General features: G+C 40.4%; 1 protein-coding gene across 2 annotated transcripts in view; it reads left to right on the forward strand.

The window, feature by feature from the left end:
• RNF144B (ring finger protein 144B) overlaps positions 1-20,876 on the forward strand; it is a 176,764-nt gene that overhangs the window by 68,185 nt on the left and 87,703 nt on the right. The window contains exon 2 of one of the 2 annotated variants that reach the window (XM_034985751.1): positions 5,789-5,914. The gene's annotated coding sequence lies outside the window, so the exon portion shown is untranslated. Of the gene's footprint in view, positions 1-5,762; positions 5,915-20,876 lie in introns of those variants that run through there. The other variant, XM_034985750.1, reaches the window with a different exon arrangement.

Below are 20,876 nucleotides of genomic sequence, written 5' to 3' on the forward strand. Positions count from 1 at the left end.
TTCTATATTTGAGTATTTATGTATCTAATGTAATTTATTCCTCCAGAGCCTATCCAGTTAGCAAAACAAGCAAAAATTTGAATTATTAAGGGCTGAATAAAATATTTTCTTTCTGTTGTGGATCAATTATTTTTTTACTTTGCTTTGAATAATCATTTAGTTTTCTTAAAAGGGCAAAAAATTTCAGCAGATCTATAGCTGGACTTGTAGTCCAGGACATTCTAGGTTCTTATAGAATGAGATTGGACATAGAGCAAATGAATTATGTCATTAGCCTTGCCTCTTACAGGGTCTATGAAGGGAATAAAAAGGAGTTTTACTTTGCCCTGTAAGCAGCAAACTCTAAGATTTAGTTTGGGTTAAAAATATAAATAGGTAAGTTTGATAATTTATTATTTGAAAGACTAACTGACTTATTATGGAAAGGGAGCATATTGCAAACATTCACAGGGGCTGAATTTGAACCTGATCTAATCTGATCGCTTGTTCTAGTTTGCTGGCATTGTGGTTTTCTGGGACACAGGGATTTCAGTGCTAAAACAGGGAAAGTCCTGGGTGCACTTGGGATGAGTTGGTCACTACCTTGTTGGTCTGACCGGGGTACCAGCTCTTAGGTTCTCCGGGGCTTGTCTGCGAATGTACATTGAAGCTCATCGATGCACCAAAAGCTCCGAGTAAGATTCATTCTCAGCAGCTCCCATCATAATGGTAATAGTATTTGCAAATATTCCAGGGTTTGTAATCACTCTCCTAATGAAAACATGGAAGCAAAGTGAATACAGATGTGTGTGCCCCATTGTGAAGTCTCACCCAGCGATGAGTGCTTAAGGAAGAGGTGTCCCTTCTTACCTTGGGCAAATTCTACTCTTGGGCTCAAGTCCAGACCCTTCCCATCTTCTTAGTGGCCTTGTACTGGAGTCTAACCTACACTCCTTATTCTACCACTCCTCAGCATCTTCTCTGTCTTCTACATTTGCTCTTGACCGTGCTTTAAAAAAAAGTATTTGATGAATTCCACATCCCTCTCTAGGTATCAATTTATCTCCTCTTTATAATAAAATTTCTTGACTATGCTAACTACTTGCTGCCTCCATTTCCTTACCTGCAGCTTATTTTTCAGCCCAATTCCAAGCAGGATTCATCTCTTCCACTTTCTGAAACTTCTTTTGTTGAAGTCACTATTGACTTTCGAATGTCATTGATCCAGGGGACCCATCTGGTCATTACCTTGCTTAAACTTTTACCAGCATTTGATTCTGTAGGCTTCTCTTTGCTTCTAAGAGCTTTTTCTTTCCTTTTTTTTTTCTTTTTCCAAGATTTTATTTATTTATTTGAGAGAGAGAGAGCTAGAGAGAGCATGAGCAGGAGGAGGGGCAGAGGGAGAAGCAGGCTCCCTGCAGAGCAGGGAGCCTGATGCAGGGCTCAATCCCAGGACTCTGGGATCATGACCCGAGCCAAAGGCAGACACCCATCCGATTGAGCCACCCAGGTGCCCCTCAGAGCTTTATCTTACTGTGGCTTTCATGTACTACATTCACTTGGTCCCTTGGTTTTCCTCCTACCCCTCTGGCTATTTTTGTCTTTGTTACCCCTTTCTCCTGTATTCTTTAGTGCTCCCAAGGGGTTAGGATCTAAGTCCTCTTCACCTCAAACTTGAATTACTCTTTAGGTTATGCCATTCCAATCCATGGCTTCAATACCATAGATAAGCGGATGACTCCTAAATCAGGGTGTTCTATACCTCTTGTCAAAGAACCTACTAGATGTTTTCACTTGTACATCCGATTTTGAATTCAATGTGCTTAAATATCAACTTGGGTTTATCTACCCAATTGCTCTTATCAGAAACATGGAAGTTGGCACTGAGTTCTTGAACTCCCAGATCTCCAACATCCTACTAATCCCCTAGTCCTGTCAATTCTATTTTTCTTTCTTTAAAAAAAAAAAAAGATTTATTTATTTATTTGAGAGAGAGAGAATGAGTGGAGGGGCAGAGGGAGAGGGAGAGAGAATCCCAAGCAGACTCTGCGCTGAATGTGGAGCCCAACGTAGGGACTGATCCCAGGACCCTGAGACCATGACCTGAGCCGAAATCAAGAGTTGGAGGCTCACCTGACTGAGCCACCCAGGCACCCCCCAATTCTATTTCTTTTTTTTTTTTTTTAAGATTTTATTTATTTATTCTTCAGAGACAGAGAGAGAGAGAGAGAAAGAGAAGCAGAGGGAGAAGCAGGCTCCCAAGGAGCAGGGAGCCCGATGCGGGACTCGATCCCAGGATCCTGGGATCATGACCTGAGCCAAAGGCAGACGCTTAACCATCTGAGCCACCCAGGCGCCCCCCCCAATTCTATTTCTTAATAATGGTGAAGGTGTTTACTTTTCTCCAACTGCATTGCAACTGCTGGTCTCATTTCTCACCTGGACTACTGAAGCAAATTCTTAGCTAGAGGCACCTGTATTAAATTTTGCTTCTGTTCAACATATTTCTACATGGCAGTCAGGGTGATATTTAAAAAATAAAGATCTGGTGGCTTACAAAGACTTTCCATGGGTTTTTAGTTCAACTCTTAAGCTTATAAATTCCTTCTCAATCATCTGATCTACCTCTTCACTCTACTCTTAAAGCAGTCTTCCTCAACTTCTCTATAATCCAGCCCCATTGAATTCTATAAATTCTTCAAATGCACCATGCTTTTCTGCCCTCTGCCCTTTAAACATGCAGTTTTCTCTGCCTTGACACTCATTTTTAGTATTTATTTCCTGACTCCTATTCATCCAGGTCTCAGCTTAAATGTCATTTCCATAGGGAGGTCTCTCTTCACTCCATGGACCAGTATCTCAACCCTCGCTCCGCAGTAGAATGACCTGGGGACATGTTAAAGTATCAGTGATCTGATTTAACTGTGCTGGGGTTGGGTGTGAATCAGAATCACCTAGAGGGCTTGTTAAAACCAGCAAGAAACTCTGATGCTGCTGGTATGAGGACCATACTTGGAACCCATTGCTCCAGATCAGAGCAAATGTGGGCTCCAGTGAAGTGCTTCTATAGAATCTCTGCATCTCTTAGCGTGACACTCATATGCTTTATTATTATCACTTTTAAAAAATTGTTCTGCTGGGAAGGAAAGACAGTCTTTTCTCTGAGAAGTCAAGCACCCTGGCTTTCTCGTTTACCTTTGTATCCCTAGGTTCTAGCACTGTGCCTGGCACACGAGGATTTATTCAGTATTTGCTGAATGAACGAAAAGGCTATGTTTGAGGAAGAAGGTGGTATCTAGATCATCTGGGATTCAATTAAGGCGCTAATAATATAGAGATAAAACTAAAGTTTGCCCCCTATTATCTATCTTTAACTTGTTTCAAGTTTGTTTTTGGGTAAGTATTCATTCAAAATCTTATTGGGGGCTGTGTCTTTTTTTTTTTTTTTAAAGATTTTATTTATTTATTTGACAGAGGGATAGCGAGAGCAGGAACACAAGCAGGGGGAGTGGGAGAGGGAGAAGCAGGCTTCCTGCGGAGCAGGGAGCCCGATGTGGGGCTCGATCCCAGGACTCTGGGATCATGACCTGAGCCGAAGGCAGACGCTTAACGACTGAGCCACCTAGGCACCCCTGGGGGCTGTGTCTTGAAGTGTCTTTATTCTAATTCTCCTTCTCATTGCTACCACTACCCTTAACATATATAAGAAACAACAAATGAATATATTTTGGCTGACTGGGGTGCAAGGCATTTCCATGAAAATCTGACACTTAAACGTCGTGTGTACATGTGTGTGCTCACATGTTTGTGTGTATGGTTGATGTATATTTTAGAAATGTCTTAGAAGAGAAGAGAATCAAAGAAGACCAGGAATTATGCACTGGGTAGAGCTTCATTGCCAAAAAAAGTAATTCTCTAGAATTGACCAAGCAGAGACTTTCTTCAGCCCTAGTAGGGTTGTAGAAATGATATTTGGGGGGATGTTCTGGACCGGATTAAAATCCTTTTATTGCTTGCAGACTATCTTGGATTTTCTACTTCTTGAGTCAAAGACAAGCATAAGTCGTAATTTGTATTTATAAAATACCATATGCTTCTTTATTTACCATTTATTGAATATTTACTATATAAAGCATAATCCTGGAAATGAAAGACACTGTTTCTGCCCTCATTCACAGTTTAGTATGGGAGACATGCAAGTAAGTCAATGCTTAAAATGTGGTAGAGTAAGTGCTGTGGTTAAGTATGTAAAGACTACCTTGGAATATCCAAGACACATGGGGACCTGCTGTATTGCATTTCAGTAAGGGTATTAGCCTGGGAGTTGGTGGGGGGCTTAATATAGGTTATCTCTTATTTGTGGGTCATACCTGACTTATTACATGCAGACTTATTTAAAGAAATATCAGGTAAAGCGGTTTATCGGACTGTTCAATTCTTAGGAATTCATGCATGAGATTCACAGAACCATGCGCACTAGAAAACGTGCAACATTTTATGCATGTATGTGAATCTTCAGAAGGGAGAGCTCATAGCTTTATCCTAGTCTCAAAAGGGTCTATGATTTCCACAAGGACTAGAACCATTTCTTTAATGTGTCAGCTGATGGAGAAGATGAATTGATAAAGACGTGATTCTTTGGGGGCACCGGGCTGGCTCAGCGGGTAGAGCATGTGGCTCTTGATCTCAGGGTTGTGAGTTCATGCCCCTGTTGGGATGATGTGAAAAAAAAAAAGAAGTGATCTTGTAGTTAGAGTTGCTACAGGGATTTCCCTAGGATTTTCCCCATAAATATAGAAGTTATCTGTGAAAGAGGATACATTCAAAAGTATTTTAAAATGAACCCATACATCAGATTTACTAGAGTATCTCAGTAAAACAACTTGGATTGAATTATTTTATAAACTAAAAAATTTAAGGAAAACATTTTTCTGTATTCATAAGATTTTTTTAAAAGATTTTATTTATTTATTTGAGAGAGAGAGAGAGCACAAGCAGGGGGAGCGGCTGAGGGGGGGAGAAGCAGGCTCCCTGCAGAGCAGGCAGCCTGATGGGGGGCTCGATCTCAGGACCCTGGGATCATGACCTGAGCTAAAGGCAGATGCTTAACTGACTGAGCCACCCAGTTGCCCCTGTATTCATAAGTTTTAGATATAACCTTCCTATTGAGATATCGGTGGTAATGCCATATTGCTACCATAATTATTGCTCCAATGAATTCCACTAAGAGTTATTATTTAATCTGTATTTACTATGTGCCAGGGGTTCTAGATATGTTTTTCTGATTTTCACAACTACACATGGCAGTCATTATCTGCATTTTTTAGGTGAGGAGATCAAGGCCCAAAGAGGTCAGGAAACGCACTCTAGATGAGACCGCTTGCATTCAGTAGAGCCAAGATTTGAACCCAGCACTGGTAGATTCACAAGGCTATGTTCTTTTCATAACATGATGCTGACTTACTTTATGGTAGTGTGGTTTAATCAAGGTGTTTCTGATTTTAAAAAACTGAAATAAATTTGAGCTAGCTTTAACAAAAAAGGAGACTTTGCTATAAGGACAAAGAGTGTCTTGAGGAGCTCAAAGATAGGAATGCAGGTGGCTTCTGGAAGGAACCGGAACTGAGGACTGGAAACCCATTATTCCCTTTCTCTGATTCTTATCTTACCTCCTCTCTCACATCTGCTTTATTGTTCTTTCTCTGGATTTTTCTGTAGCTCATATAGATGGTAGAATATCATGGCTGCTGCATGGCTTCAGCCAAGCACAGAGATTATTTGTCCCTAAAATCCAAATTCCAAATTCCAGGTAGAGAACATCTGATTGGCTCTACTGCAGACATCCATTCTGGGTCCAGTCAGCTTTAGCCAAGGAGGCAGAATTACATCGTCTGGACATGGCTACCATGGGATCTGAGAGCAACATCCTTTACTGGTAGGAATGTCTGACTCTTGTCTTTTCTCACTCATCTGGTTTGACTACGGCCCATTCTGGGTACTCTAATGATTACATGGAGAATCCTAAGAGTCCCTCTACCCCCTCCCCCAGGTTTGACCCATGATTATAGTTCTTTGAAGAGAAAACAAGTTTATGACAGACTTGGCCAATATGTTGTTATGTCAATGATTTCCCCCTTTGGAAGTACATTATATCATCATTGTCCCTCCAATCTTGTTCCTTAATTGCCTTTATACACACACACACACTCTCTCTCTTTCTCTCTCTCTCTCTCTCTCTCTCTCTCACACACACACACACACACACACTCTCATATAGGAGTATACTTACATTATCTACCCAGAAGAAACCACCTGCCTTCTTGGAGCTCAACTTCTGACTCCCTTTGCCAATATAAAGCAAATAAAACCCTCTTCCAACCTCTTGTCCTTACTATCTCTTTATGATAATGTTGAGAGCCCTTTCCCTTATAGTCACTACTTATCCAGAAGTGGATCTGGTTACTTTCATCAGGCACAGTGGAAAGAATAAATTCACCTAGGGCTCTTCGGAACAAATGGTCACCAACTCCTTTCTCAACTGAAGGAGCATCTAAGGAAGGAGGTCAAACATCATCACTCAGTTATATACATGTATATACTTTCCATATTCTTCTGTAGTGGCAAAGAGAAAGAAACTCAAGGAGAAAAATTTATTGTTACATTTTTTGGTAGGTGGCCCAAACCTATGAATATTAGGTGTTCCGAAAATTTGTTTGCAGGTCTGTTGTTTAGAACTTGGAACTCATTTTACTATGGAAACAATATTATACTTGGCAGTTTAGGTTTCTAGCCCAACCATAAATGATCATTTGGTCTACAATATAGCTGAAATGCTAATTATTACCTTGTACTTTACTTGCTCTTAAAATTGGAGTCTGGACTCCTTTGTGTCTAAAGCCCTGAATTTGAGTTCCTGGGTGGCTCAGTTGGTTAAGGGTCTACCTTCGGCTCAGGTCATGATCTCAGTGTCCTGGGATCAAGTCCTGCATCGGGCTCTCTGTTCCACAGGGAGTCAGCTTCTCCCTCTGCCCCTTCTCCCACTTGTTCTCTCAATCTCTCTCTCTCAAATAAATAAATAAAATACTAAAAAAAAAAAAAAATAAAGCCCTGAATTCATTACCTTTCTGAATACTAATTCCCCTGAACTTCTCTAAAGTTCAATATTTTCTGGAACCTTCATTTTCTCTTACTCTGAAGGAGGGAGAGAGAAACCACAGAGGCAAGCAGGTGAATGTGTGGGCTCCAGGTGTGGAAATGTACAGGTATATTAGATGCCACGAAAGGAAGGGTAGTAAAATAGAGTCGAGAGTAGTGAGTTTGCTGTCCTTAGTGACTCCCCTAGGAAAGATGAGAGAGTCTGGGGAGGAGGACTAGGGAGGGAAGAATGCCTAGCTGCAACATTTGATAAATAGGTATTGTTATGAGTTTTTTTTTTTAAGATTTTATTTTATTTTTATTTTTATTTTATTTATTTGAGAGAGAGAGAATGAGAGAGAGAGCACATGAGAGGGGGGAGGGTCAGAGGGAGGAGCAGACTCCCTGCAGAGCAGGGAGCCCAATGCAGGACTCGATCCCGGGACTCCAGGATCATGACCTGAGCCGAAGGCAGTCGCTTAACCAATTGAGCCACCCAGGCTCCCGGTATTGTTATGAGTTATTCGATGCCTGTGTGTAAAATATTTAGTAACTATTTTTTTCTCGCATGCAGTTCTTTGAGTTGTTTATTTTCCCCTCAATTAGCCTGCAGTCAATTAATAATGAGTTTTACAGCATTCCCCATTTGGTTAGCTAAATCCCTGAACTTACCTCCCCGGGGTGAGGCATCATGGCCACACAGAAGGCCAGACAGGTAACGGGAAGGTGGGCACTGGCCTCTAACTGCAGACTGTGTTGCGTAATCACAACGTACCTTCATGGAGATCCTGCAGAAATGTTTTTAGTAGATGATTTCATCCCCTTCTCTGACTTGGACCCAGACAACTTTACATTCTCAGCAAACAGATGGACACCAAGGTTGAAACAGGATCTTGTACCGAAATAGTCTTTGAGTCATACACTTTGTTCCCTCTTCCAGGAAACTTGCCTCTTCCTTCTTGCAGGAGGCCAATGCTGAGAATTCATGTACTCAGAGTTGTTGGAGTATGTTTTCTATTTTTCTTCTTGGTTAAGATTGGGTTTCCGCTGAGATAAGGAACATTGTCTAATTTGTTTTGGCAAAACAGGTGGCCTTTTGCCCTAAGTAGGTGTTTAAAAATGGAATTAAAATGTTTTACATCAGCCTTCTATTTTTGGCCTCCTTACAAAAAAGTTCCTGATGTGAGAACAAGGGGAGCTTGATTTCACCTATAAGTTTACTTTGAGAGGCCGGCATGCGCTAGCAGAATGTTGCTTGACCTGGTTCTTGGGCTCTAGTCCGCGTCGTGCCAGTCACTGCCTGTTTGAGCGCAGAAAAGTCTATTCAGGGGGCGCCTGGGTGGCTCAGTCGGTTAAGCGTCTGCCTTCGACTCCGGTCATGATCCCAGCGTCCTGGGATCGAGCACCACATGGGGAGCCTACTTCTTCCTCTCCCTCTGCAGCTCCCCCTGCTTGTGTTCTCTCTGTGTGTGTCAAATAAAATCTTAAAAAAGAAAGAAGGAAAGAAATTCTATTCATTCTTCAGTGCCCAGTTTCCTCATTGGTAAAAGGGGAATGACAAAACCAGCTGAAAGGGCGTGGTGCGTGGGCAACAAGATGATGTTTGTGAGAGCGTCAGATGCAGTAATATTGCTAGAGTAACAGGTTTCGATTCGTTTTCAGAGGTTGGAAAGATCCTTCCTCTATAACAAACTAGTTTATAGTGAGCGTGCGGGAATTCACATAGATTTATTGGTTCCAAGGCGCGAGTACTGTACTTGACGCCTTTTACTCGGTCCTTGCAGGAAAGGGGTACTAGTCATCACTCTTTTGCCATTTCGGCCTCATTTGAATTTTTGAGACAGCATAAAATAAAAAGCACCGTGTCATTCAGGGCATGGTGTAGACCACAGTGCCTGCCTCCTGCCCATTTGGAACATGTATTGTTATGTTTTCGGATCAGAGGCAGAAGTTGAGGTGATTATCAAAGGAACATCTTAAGCCGCCTGAACTGTCCAAATGGAAACAATTAGCCTGAACTGGGTAGGCGGGCACTCAAGTTTACCGTGTGCTTTTGAGCTCTGATTTCTGCCTCCCTGCCTCCAACTTTGGTAGCCGGAGGTTGGGCCCGCGGCCTCTGTGCTGTCGCCCTGCAGGAATCTGTGTAACAAGGAAAGGTTGAAAAGGTGGGAAGTTTTGTGTTTGCTTGTTTTGTTTCTCAGAATTTAAGTAACAACATCATACTCTGGGGGACTCTGAAAAGTTTTGTCTCTGTTGGTCAAAGAGGATACGATTTTGGATCAGTGAGGAGGAGCGCTTCAGCCTGGGTGGGCCCATATGGTCAGAAAAAAGGAAGACCGAGGGACGCCCGGGTGGCTCAGTTGGTCAAGCGTCTGCGTTCGGCTCAGGTCATGATCCCAGAGTCCTCGGATTGAATCCCGGGACGGGCTCCCTGCTCAGAGGGGAGTCTGCTTCTCCCTCTGCTCCTCACCCCACTCGTGCTCTCCCTCTCTCTGTCAAATAAGTAAATAAAATCTTTAAAAAAAATTTAAAAAAAAATCCAAAGTAACAAAATATTAAAAACATTAAAAAAAAAAAAAGAAGGAAGTTGCTTGACAGGGGCCCCCTAACGCCAGTAGGATGGTCGAGGAGCCTTACCCCAAAGTTTCTATCATTTGTCTTGATTTGCTCTCTCTCCCCTTTACATGAGGAGGGGAAGGAGTCTTCCTTCCTTACCCTGTTTCTCGGTTTGCTGTGTCAATGTCTCACACGGCTGAACTATTTATCTTCAGTCATGAATGCTTATGGGGCAGTCATAAAAGCACCTTTTGATCTTCAGATAAAATCTGGAAGTTTTAACGTATTACTAATGAGCCTCATTGGAATTAAGAAAGCACTGGATATGAATAACAATGAGGAATAAAGTTAGAGGTGACTTTCTGTGAAGATCATCTGCTTTTAGTATAGCCTGAAAAAGTCTATAAAAGAGTAGTTTTTCTTTTCTTTTCTTTTTTAATGGCATGCCTTGGCTAGCCAAATGTTTTTGGCCACGAGCAGAGCTTATCTGCTATCCATCTCTCCCTGTTTGCTCATGCCGTTCCTTTTCCCCAGCGTCCTCTCTGTCAGCTTCCCACACTTCTGCCCAGACTCTTCCCTGTTCTGCAGGGCGGGGCTCGAAAAGCTGCCTCCCTGGGGCCACGTGGCACCCACTGCCTGGTAGACATGACTGACTTCTCCTAATGCCACGTGAAGTTATGTTCTATTCATTGTTCTATTTCCAGCACCTCATAACGAACCTGGTAGGTAATAGGACCTTAATACATGTTTGCTGAATGAGTGCCTTCATTCAGGGTGAGAACCCTCTACTAAAGATGGAAGACTGGAGGAGGCCATCCATTGAGCCTGATGGGGGAGGAGGGAAGTCAAGTGGAGAGGGTGGGTCACCTTGAGTGACATTTTGGGGCACGAGGAGCTGCTTATCAGGTGAAGAAGGTGGGGAGGGAATGGCATGGGTATATGGAGAACCAGGGGAATTTGTGAAGGAGAAATTTGGAGTGCCTGAAAATAGTTTCGTATGGCTGGTACTTAGATGCAAAGTGAAAAGGGGGCAGAAGGTGAATCTGAAAAGGTAAGCGGGTTATATGCTACTTTGAATTTTGTGACAAATAAAAAAGTCGTTGAGGTGGGATTGGATCTCGAAAGGTCATTTGATTCAGTGAGTCATTACTTAATTAATTTTATATAACAATTACTTCACAGTAAATGGGTGGGTCTGTTGGTCTGTGTTCAAAACAAAAGTTTCCTGGCATCACAAACTAAGATCTTAGAAGTTTTAGGGGATTCTATCTGACTTAGGAGTCATAATTTAACCCTAAATGGTCTATATCATGAAACAGTTTTATAGCCCAATCTATATTTTAATGAGCCTTTTCTGATATATCAGCTACTAAACATTTAAAAATGTGATTAAACTTAGATATTTCTCTCTAATGACTTCTGTGAAGATATGAGGTAACAGATACAAAATAGTACCAAGTACCTTGCCTGGCACACAGTAAATGCTCAACACTATCATCTGTTTCTTCCCCCAACTGGCCAGACCTGAGGAAGCTTCCACTTTATGAACTTTTAAGAGAAACTGTAAAAAAAAAACCAAAACACAACACCCCATCTCCAAGTGTATATTTGTTGAAATATCCGCTAATTCTTTGCTAAGAGTTTGGAATTTCCTTGGTGATTTTAAATAAGATTTCCTCTACTAAATGTGCTCATTGTGTGAGTCTTAGATCACCAGGGCTGATCTGATGTGAGCATAGACTCTTCAAAGCCTTGGTGGGACTACCTGTCTTAGCAGTTGCTTACATTTAAAAATAGTTCTAGCCCCTGGCACCTCAAGGTTTCAGTGAATCATGCTGAGACACTCTAGACATGCAAGAATATGTTTTTCTCTTGGATTTGTAGGTGGGCAGCAGGTTTACCTGATGTCTACTGGTTCCTATGAATGCCGAGGAGGAATTGAGATGCCAGGGTGGAAAATGAAAACTTGAACTACGTGTTTCCTGGGTACCATCCAGGAGTATTGCATGCCTTTGGTTAGTTTTGATTAAATTCCAAGGTGATATAATCATCGGCTGTTAAAAATAATTAATTGTCTTGTTTTCTACTTAGAAGAGTAATGCTGGGGCGCCTGGGTGGCTCAGTTGGTTGGGCGTCTGCCTTCGGCTCAGGTCATGATCCCAGGGTCCCGGGATCGAGCCCCGTATCAGGCTCCCTGCTCAGCGGGGGGGCCTGCTTCTCCCCCTCCCTCTGCTTCTCCCCCTGTTCATATTCTCTCTCTCTCTCTGTATCTCTGTGTCTCAAATGAATAAATAAAAAAACCTTAAAAAAAAAAAAAAAGAAGAAGAATGCTTCCAGATTTGCAAGTCCGAATTCTTTTGCAGTGGGCCACTGGGACACAACCATTGTTACTGGGACTGAACTTTAGGTGAGCAGGACAGCTCACCAGGACACGTTGTCAAGGCACCTTTCAGAGAGTGTTTATTTCTTTGGAGATGTGAGATTTTTCCAAACCCCAATTACTAGAAGTGATAGAATTATCAACCCACTTGGACAAAAACAAAGCAAAACCATACCAAATATAAAAAGTAGAGATTTTTAAGATCACATTTCCTAATTATATATTCCAATTAAATTGGAAATCAATAATAAAAATATGACCTCCCAAAATACCACTTGAAACTAAGAAATGCTCTCCCAGATAAACCTTTGATCAAGAGTAGATTAAAAAGAAATAGTACATTCTTTAGAAAGCAGTAAAAATTATACTTTGTACCCCAATTTTTAGGGCATAGTATATACCCAAAGCTTTACTCAAAGGAAAACGTAAAGCAGTAAATATATATATGTAATATATGTTACATATATAATATATATTTTATTCATGAAGAAAAGATTAATGGAACACCTGCTTCCCTCAAAAGAAAAAAAAAAGGTACTAATTAAGTTAAAAGTTAGAATTACTAGAATAGAAAAAAAAAGCATAAAGGCTAAATAAGACAAAAAATTGGGAAAAGTAAAAATATTCAAGATTATGATTGAGGAAACAGACACAACCACAGTGGCAGGAGAGTGCAAAAGAATTATAAGAAATATATGGGAAAACTGTGCAAAACTCTATAGAAATACATTTGAAAATATAGAAGAAACAGACAATTTGTAACTAAAACGTAAATGACCAGTATCGACTCATGTGGAAGATTCAAACAGATCATTAGAAGTCTCAGTTTGTTCCTGTTGTCCTGTCCCATTTGATGTTGGTTCTGGACTTTATGATTTTAACACGTGCTTAACTATAACCCTGTATTTCCCCCCCAATTCTTTCCAAATGCAAGTTAGCTTGCACCCCCTTTAAAGGACAGCATGTAGATTGCTTGCTAATAAAATGAAACATGTTCCTACGTTGGTGGCTAAGGACCACTAACTCCTCCCAGGCCTGCTGGTCATGGGACAGGTACTCAGTGCTGCTAGTCCTGCTCCCAGGTGTACCAGATGGTTGTACCATCTCCTCTCCATCCCACACCGTGGCCTGCAAAAAACATGAAGCTGCCAGGCTGACTTCAATGCAAAGTGTGGGAAGCCTGAATGTTCTAGGTGCAGTGGTTTTGTCATTTTTTTGTGGTGCAAATCAAAAACTAATTGTTTAATAACTTTAAAATTGACTTTGGAATAATCCCCTTTTGCAGAAAATGAGCTAAAGAGGTGCAAAGTTTCATGAAAAATTGAGTACTGAATTTCTGTTTCTTAAGAAAGATGGTAATGAGGGGCGCCTGGGTGGCTCAGTCAGTTAACTATCTGACTTTGGCTCAGGTCATGATCTCAGGGTCCTGGGATGGAGTCCTGTGCCCTGCTCCCTGCTCAGTGGGGGTCTGCTTCTCCCTCTTCCCCTCCTCCTGCTCCTTCTCTCTCTCTTGCTCACTTACTCTCTCTCAAATAAATAAATAAAATCTAAAAAAAAAAAGTGATGAATATGTAAGTCACATATTTACTGAAGCAACATCCATATCTACTTAAAAAATTTGTAATTATTTTAAGATTGCTTTGCCCAAAGATCATGATTTAACATCTGCAGCTGCAGAAGGTGCCATTAAATTTTATTCTGTGAAGCATGACTTTTCATTTAGATCAAATGGCTCTTCTAAATCTGTTTTCACACATTTTTGACTTTAAGTTTGCTTATGCACACATAAAAAGTGACGTCGTTGCTATTGATCTGCCTGCCACTCTGCCTACTTGTGCTATCTCTCTGTCAAATAGATAAATAAAAAATATCTTTAAAAAAAATAAAATAAAATAAACCAATATAAAGAACTTTAAAAATTGTTTTAATGAATACAAACATGTTATTTTATTTATTTAAAGTTTTATTTCTGAAAACAATTTCTGAATTGAACCATTCTGTCAGTCCACCAATATATTTGTCCACAAATCAACTATTTTGTCAACCACTATATATTTTAAAAGTTATTTGATTTTAATTTTCAAAAAAAAATTTTTTTTTTAAAGATTTTATTTATTTATTTGAGAGAGAGAGTGAGAGAGAGAGAGAGCACAAGAGGGGGGAGTGGGAGAGGGAGAAGCAGACTCCTTGCTGAGCAGGGAGCCTGATGCGGGACTCGATCCTGGGACTCCAGGATCATGACCTGAGCCGAAGGCAGTCACTTAACCAACTGAGCCACCCAGGCGCCCTTTTTAAAAAATATTTTATTTATTTATTTGATGGAGAGAGACATAGCGAGAGGGAACCCAAGCAGGGGGAGTGGGAGAGGGAGAAGCAGGCTTCCCGCCTAGCAGGGAGCCCAATGAGCCCGATGCAGGGCTCGATCCCAGGACCCTGGGATCAGGGCCTGAGCCAAAGGCAGACGCTTAACGACTGAGCCACCCAGGCGCCCCTTGATTTTAATAGTTTATTAGCATCTTCTTTCATTCTCAGAGTGTCCTGGTTTGAATGAGAAGTTTTATGGTCATTCTGTCTTTTTTTTTTTAATTTTTTATTGTTATGTTAATCACCATACATTACATCAGTAGTTTTTGATGTAGTGTTCCATGATTTATTGTTTGTGCATAGCACCCAGTGCTCCATGCAGAATGTGCCCTCTTTAATACCCATCACCAGGCTAACCCTTCCTCCCACCCCCCGCCCTCTAGAACCCTCAGTTTGTTTTTCAGAGTCCATTGTCTCTCATGCCTTGTCTGGTCATTCTGTCTTTAAGAGTCAGATAATTAGGGGCGCCTGGGTGGCTCAGTTGGTTAAGCATCTGCTCTGGTCATGATTCCATGGTCCTGGAATAGAGCCCTGTGTGGTTGTGGTCGGGCTCCCTGCCCAGTGGGAAGTCTGCTTCTTCCTCTGCTGCTCCCCCTGTTCATGCACGCTCTTTCTCTCTTGCGTGTGCACGAGCATGCTCTCTCTCAAATAAATAAAATCTTAAAAAAAAAAAGTCATATAATTACACTTTTATTTAAACATTTCCAGATCATAGAAAAAGATAAGTACCTCCCCAATTCACTATATGAAGCCAGCATACCTTTAATACCAGTATAAGACAATATAATATGGTCAAGATGGTATTATTGCAGGATATAAATTTGTTTCAATATGAGAAAATCCAGCTACCGAATCCACTATATCAAAAATTTAAAAGTAACATGATCATATTAGTCATTGCTGAGAAGACATTTAGTAGACTTCAGTAGTACTCCTAATAAAACTCTTAAGGAGGAATAGAAGGAAACTAGGCATAATAAAGACTATTCATAAAAAACTAACAACAGCTTTATTTTTTAAAATTAATTAATTAATTAATTAATTAATTTGACAGAGAGAGACACAGCGAGAGAAGGAACACAAGCAGAGGGAGTAGGAGAGGGAGAAGCAGGCCTCCCGCCGAGCAGGGAGCCTGATGCAGGGCTTGATCCCAGGACCCTGGGATCATGACCTGATTCGAAGGCAGATGCTTAACGACTGAGCCACCCAGGCACCCCACAACAGCTTTTTTTATATGGTGAAATATAATTAAATAAGTATCTAGATTAGAATGCCTATGACCAGCATTTTATTTATCATTGTCTTTAATGTGATAGGAAATGCAAGAAGACAACAAATTATATTGCTGATCTATTTACTGGAATGGAAGAGATTAAAAAAAACATTTTCTTGTTGCTGAGATGACTGTGTATACACCCCCAAACGTGAGACTAAATTAGAAACAGAACAGCCGCTCTAGTAGAATTAATAAACTATACGGGGAGATGGCTGGATGTGAGATAAATGTAGAAACTGAACGCTTTTCTCTAAGCAATGAGTTCTAAGAAATGGAGGAATTATTCCCTTAAGTAATAAAACCATAAAAATATACATAATATATGTTTCCCACAGTTCAAAAATAGAATAGCTACATGGGCTTTTAAAAATTGTATAAAATGATCATAAAGTTTTATATTGATAAATACCCTATTGAAGCTAAGAAAAGTATGAAATATAGGAATATTATAAAGTCACTATAATCAAGACATTATTGGCCTAGCAACTGACAAATAGACCCTTGGAACAGAGTAGATTCAGAAATAGATCATTCAGATCTTTGGGAAACCTTCTTAATCAAGACTGGAAACCCCAAATTAATATCTAAAATATGTAAAGAACTCCTCAAGTCATCACCAAAAAAACCAAAGTTCAATTAAAAAAATGGGCAGAGGACCTGAATAGACATTTTCCCAAAGAAGACACGCAGATGGCCAACAGACACTTGGAAAGATTCTCAACATCACTCATCATCAGGGAAATGCAAATTAAAAGCCACAGTGAGATCTCTTTTCACACCAGTCAGAATAGCTAGTGTCAAAAAGACAAGAAATAACAAGTGTTGGTGAGAATATGGAGAAAAGGGAACCTTCGTGCACTGTTGGTGGGATTGTGAATTGGTGCAGCCAATGTGGAAAATAGTATGGAGGTTCCTCAAACAATTAAAAATAGAGCTATCATATGATCTAGTAATCACACTACTGGGTATTTATCTGAAGAAAATAAAAACATTAATTTGAAAAGATGTGCACCCCTATTTTTACTGAAGCATTATTTACAATAACCAATATAGAGGAGCAACCTAAGTGTCCATCAATAGATGAGTGGAGGAAGAAGAGGTGGTATACATGTAATGGAATATTACTTAGCCATAAAAAAAATAAGATCTTCCCATTTCCAACAACATGGGTGGATCTAGAGAGCATAATGCTAAGCGAAGTAAGTAAGACAGTGAAAGATGAATACCATATGATTTCACTTATATGTGAAATCTAAAGAACGACAAATAAACAATAAAAAAAAGAAAAACCAGATTCTTAAATACAGAGAACAAACTGGTGGTTGCCCCGGGGTGGGGGGCGGCTGGGCAAAGTAGGTGAGGGGGATTAAGAGTTACAGACTTCTAGTTATAAAGTCAATAAGTCACAGGGATGAACAGTGCAGCATAGGGAACATAGCCAATAAGACTGTAATAATATCGTGTGGTGACTGAGGGTAACTGGACTTACTGTGGTGGGCATTATGTAAAGTATATAATTGTAAAATCACTCTTGTACAGCTGAAAGTAAGATAGGTGAGGGGCGCCTTGGTGGCTCAGTTGGTTAAGCAACTGCCTTCGGCTCAGGTCATGATCCTGGAGTCCCGGGATCGAGTCCCGCATCGGGCTCCCTGCTCAGCAGGGAGCCTGCTTCTCCCTCTGACCCTCCCCCCTCTCATGTGCTCTCTCTCTCTCATTCTCTCTGTCTCAAATAAATAAATAAATTAAAAAAAAAAATTAAAAAAAAAAAGTAAGATAGGTGAACTGCACTTCAGTGAATTTAGAAAAGACTGGAAACCCCAGAAGCTGGTTAAGAAAAAGGAGGCATATCTAAATATGTATAACCAAAAACCATTTTGTAGAAGTAGTAACAAAATAAACCAAGACATCAAGAATTAACAAGATTGATAAACCCCTGGCCAGACTTATCAAAAAGAAAAGAGAAATGACCCAAATCAACAAAATCATGAATGAAAGAGGAGAGATCACAACCAACACCAAAGAAATACAAACAATTATAAGAACATATTATGAGCAACTCTATGCCAGCAAATTAGATAACCTGGAAGAAATGGATGCATTCCTAGAGATGTATCAACTACCAAAACTGAACCAGGAAGAAATAGAAAACTTAAACAGACCTATAACCACTAAGGAAATTGAAGCAGTCATCAAAAATCTCCCAAAAAACAAAAGCCCAGGGCCAGATGGCTTCCCAGGGGAATTCTACCAAACATTTAAAGAAGAATTAATACCTATCCTTCTGAAACTGTTCCAAAAAATAGAAATGGAAGGAAAACTTCCAAACTCGTTTTATGAGGCCACCATTACCTTGATCCCCAAACCAGACAAAGGAGAATTACAGACCAATAACCTTGATGAACATGGATGCAAAAATTCTCACCAAAATACTAGCCAATAGGATCCAACAGTACATTAAAAGGATTATTCACCACGACCAAGTGGGATTTATCCCTGGGCTGCAAGGTTGGTTCAACATCCGCAAATCAATCAATGTGATACATTAATAAAAGAAAGAACAAGAACCATATGATCCTCTCAATAGATGCAGAAAAAGCATTTGACAAAGTACAGCATCCTTTCTTGATCAAAACTCTTCAGAGTGTAGGGATAGAGGGTAGATACCTCAATATCATAAAAGCCATCTATGAAAAACCCATAGCAAATATCATTCTCAGTGGGGAAAAACTGAGAGCTTTCCCCCTAAGGTCAGGAATATGGCAGGGATGTCTACTATCACCACTGCTATTCAACATAGTATTAGAAGCCCTAGCCACAACAATCAGACAACAAAAAGAAATAAAAGGCATCCAAATCGGCAAAGAAGTTGTCAAACTCACTCTTTGCAGATGACAGGATACTTTATGTGGAAAACCCAAAAGACTCCACCCCAAAACTGCTAGAACTCATACAGGAATTCAGTCAAGTGGCAGGATATAAAATCAATGCACAGAAGTCAGTGGCATTTCTATACACCAACAACAAGACAGAAGAAAGAGAAATTAAGGAGTCGATCCCATTTACAACTGCACCCAAAACCATAGCATACCTAGGAATAAATCTAACCAAAGAGGCAAAGAATCCGTACTCAGAAAACTATAAAATACTCATGAAAGAAATTGAGGAAGACACAAAGAAACGGAAAAACGTTCCATGCTCATGGATTGGAAGAACAAATATTGTGAAGATGTCAATGCTACCTAGAGCAATCTACACATTCAATGCAATCCCCATCAAAATACCATCCACTTTTTTCAAAGAAATGGAACAAATCATCCTAAAATTTGTATGGAACCAGAAAAGACCCCGCATAGCCAGAGGAATGTTGAAAAAGAAAAGCTAAGCTGGCATCACAATTCCGGACTTCCAGCTCTATTACAAAGCTGTCATCATCAAGACAGCATGGTACTGGCACAAAAACAGACACAAAGATCAATGGAACAGAATAGAGAGCCCAGAAATGGACCCTCAACTCTATGGTCAACTCATCTTCGACAGAGCAGGAAAGAATGTCCAATGGAAAAAAGACAGTCTCTTCAACAAATGGTGTTGGGAAAATTGGACAGCCACATGCAGAAGAATGAAACTGGACCATTTCCTTACACCACACACAAAAATAGACTCAAAAATGGTTGAAAGACCTAAATGTGAGACAGGAGTCCATCAAAATCCTAAAGGAGAACACAGGCAGCAACCTCTTCGACCTCAGCTGCAGCAACTTCTTCCTAGAAACATCGCCAAAGGCAAGGTAAGCAAGGGCAAAAATGAACTATTGGGATTTCATCAAGATAAAAAGCTTTTGCACAGCAAAAGAAACAGTCAACAAAACCAAAAAACAACCACAGAATGGGAGGAGATATTTGCAAATGACATATCAGATAAAGGACTAGTATCCAAAATCTATAAAGAACTTCATAAACTCAACACCCAAAGAACAAATGATCTAATCAAGAAATGGGCAGAAGACATGAACAGACATTTTTCCAAAGAAGACATCCAAATGGCCAGTAGACACATGAAAAAGTGGTCAACATAGCTCAGCATCAGGGAAATCCAAATCAAAACCTCAATGAGATACCACCTCACACCAGTCAGAATAGCTAAAATGAATAAGTCAGGAAACGACAGATGTTGGCGGGGATGCGGAGAAAGGGGAACCCTCCTGTACTGTTGGTGGGAATGCAAACTGGTGCAGCCACTCTGGAAAACAGTATGGAGGTTCCTCAAAAAGTTGAAAATAGAGCTACCATACGATCCAGCAATTGCACTACTGGGTATTTACCCCAACGATACAAATGTAGGGATCTGAAGGGGTACATGCACCCCGATGTTTATAGCAGCAATGTCCACAATAGCCAAACTGTGGAAAGAGCCAGATGTCCATCGACAGATGAACGGATAAAAAGGATGTGATATATATATATATATATATATGTGTACACACACACACACATACATATATATATATATACACACACATATATGTATATATATACAATGGAATATTATGCAGCCATCAAAAGGAATGAAATCTTGCCATTTGCAACGACGTGTATAGAACTGGAGGGTGTTATGCTGAGCGAAATAAGTCAATCAGAGAAAGACATGTATCATATGACCTCACTGATTTGAGGAATTCTTAATCTCAGGAAACAAACTGAAGGTTGCTGGAGTGGTGGAGGGTGGGAGGGATGGGGTGGCTGGGTGATAGATATTGGGGAGGGTATGTGCTATGGTGAGTGCTGTGAATTGTGCAAGACTGTTGAATCACAGATCTTTACCTCTGAAACAAATAATACATTATATATTAAAAAAAAAAAAAAGATAGCAGGAGGGGAAGAATGAAGGGAGGGGAATCGGAGGGGGGAGACAAACCATGAGAGACGATGGACTCTGAAAAACAAACTGAGGGTTCTAGAGGGGAGGTGGGTGGGAGGATGGGTTAGCCTGGTGATGGGTATTAAAGAGGGCATGTTTGGCATGGAGCACTGGGTGTTATACACAAACAATGAATCATGGAACCCTACATCAAAAACTAATGATGTAATGTATGGTGATTAACGTAACATAATAATAAAGGAAGGAAGGAAGGAAGGAAGGGAGGAAGGAAGGAAGGAAGGAAGGAAGGAAGGAAGGAAGGAAGGAAGG

Source organism: Mirounga leonina, unplaced genomic scaffold (genome assembly GCF_011800145.1).
Source record: "Mirounga leonina isolate KUSES-001 unplaced genomic scaffold, KU_Mleo_1.0 Mir_366, whole genome shotgun sequence".
Taxonomy (NCBI): Eukaryota; Metazoa; Chordata; class Mammalia; order Carnivora; family Phocidae; genus Mirounga; species Mirounga leonina.